The following is a 2,468-nucleotide window of genomic DNA, read 5'->3' as shown; positions in this document are numbered from 1 at the left end:
CACAAGATTTCATATTTTCATAAACATCATTCTCATATCAGGCATATCATAAACTGCATAGAGATAAAAGTCATTCATATGGTGAACACCTGGTAACCGACCTTAACAAGATGCATATAGAATATCCCCATCATTCCGGGACTCCCTTCGGACATGATAAATTCGAAGTACTAAAGCATCCGGTACTTTGGATGGGGCTTGTTGAGCCCAATAGATATGTCTTTAGGATTCGCGTCAGTTAAGGTTTCTATTCCCTAATTCTTAGATTACCAGACTAAAAAGGGGCATATTCGATTCAATAATCCAACCATAGAATGTAGTTTCGATTACTTTTGTCTATTTCGTAAAACAATTATAAAAGCAGCGCATGTATTCTCAGTCCCAAAAATATATATTGCAAAAGCATTTAAAAAGGGAGCAAATGAAACTCACTCTACAATATTTTGTAGTAAAAATATTCATACGACGAAACTGAACAATGCAGGGTTTGCCTCGGATTCACGAACCTATATCATTTGTATATATATTAATACACATAATCGTAATTGAATAAGTTTATATATATATAATTTACTAATTATATCATTTTTATATCAATAATATATATACGTCTCATATATTCATTTTGTATATAAAACTAGTAATGTGGTTATGTTATATGTATTAAATATATTTATATATATGTATATATCATTTGTTTGTTAAAAATAGTAATTTTAGTAATACTTCAATTATATTAATATTGATAAAAACGATAATAATCATAATACTTAATATTACTAAATAAGGTATAATTGTTAATAAATATATTAATGATATTAATAATGATATTTATAATAATAACTGTAAAATATTAATTTTCGGTTAATGATACTTATAATAATGATTTTAGTAATTACCTAGTAGTAATACTCATTATAATATAAATAATCATACTTATAATGATAATAATAATTCTAGTATTTATAAAATGACACCAATACTAATATTTATGAAAATAATAATAATAACTTTCATTATCTTTATAAAAATTAAGATGGTAATAATCATAATCATATTAATAATAATAATACTTATACCAGTAGTAAAATGATAAAGTTATATTTTAAATGATAATAATAATATTAGTAATAACATTAAAAATCATACTTGTAACTATAATCGTAATAATAAAAATGAAACTTCTATCCTAATACTCATATTAGTAAGAATAGTCTTAATAATAATAATAATAATAATAATAATAATAATAATAATAATAATAATAATAATAATAATAATAATAATAATAATAATAATATTAATAATAATAATAATAATAATAATAATAATAATAATAATAATAATAATAATAATAATGATACTAATAATAATAATCATAATATTCGTAATACTTAGTAATAATAATACTAACAATAATAGTACTAATACTTAATAATAACAATACTAATAACAAAAATAATAATATTAAGATTAAAAATTATAATAATAATTATGATATAAAAATACAACCTTTGAAGAAATCAGGTTCCCAAAAAAAAAAACGCCAATGTCCGGGCTCGAACCCGAGACCTCTTGCCCATCCGTCAATACTCTTAACCATCTCTCTGACTCGTCATATCTGATTTAAACCCCGTCCCATTTTTTTTAAACTTAGTATTTATGTTTCATCTTTTTCTTCTCCATCCCAAAATAAAGTGGATCGACCAGATTACTACTTAATTACACAGGAGTATTATTTATTTGTTTTGAGTTGTGATATTCATACATAATCGATTTATAATTGTGTTTTTAAATCAATTATCACGAAAATAAAAACATATACAGAACATCAACTGCTGTTCGTAAAAAAAAATAAGAAACCCAAACTTGGTTTCAAAGATTTAGACGTTTTTAGCCAATAGTTATAACATGAAAAATATTCTAAATCATTTATATAAACTCTATGAATCAAAATTTTAATCTGAAATACAAGAACGAACTCGAATTTCTTCATGAATAAACCTGTTGACTTTTAGAAAATTAACTTTGACTGTCAAATTCGTACTCGATATAGAGAATTGAAACCTGAGGTTTTGAAGAAAGACTAACGACATGATTTAGAAACCTTCTGCATTTATGGATTTTGAAAACTGATTTGAATTCGTGGTATCGCTAAAAAGATATATGGAACAGAGTAGTCGATGGTTTTGGTTTAAATATCCTGTTTAAATTCCCAATTTCAGTGATATTTTATATGGAACGACTTGTTGTGGGTTTCTGAATGAAATGTCATAGGAATTAAAGGCCAATCGATTGTTTTATAGTCCATTGAGTCGACAGCATTTGTTTTATCAGTAATAAAATAAGGAAAATATTTAAAGGTCGATTATGATTTATAACAAATTGGTACGATCGATTAGATGTTTAGCTATTACAGAATATGAAACCAAAATCTTTTACTGTATGATTAAGATGTGAAACTGATT

The sequence above is a fragment of the Rutidosis leptorrhynchoides genome, chromosome 7 (genome assembly GCF_046630445.1).
Source record: "Rutidosis leptorrhynchoides isolate AG116_Rl617_1_P2 chromosome 7, CSIRO_AGI_Rlap_v1, whole genome shotgun sequence".
In the NCBI taxonomy this organism is placed as follows: Eukaryota; Viridiplantae; Streptophyta; class Magnoliopsida; order Asterales; family Asteraceae; genus Rutidosis; species Rutidosis leptorrhynchoides.
Note: the sequence above shows the minus strand (reverse complement) of the source record.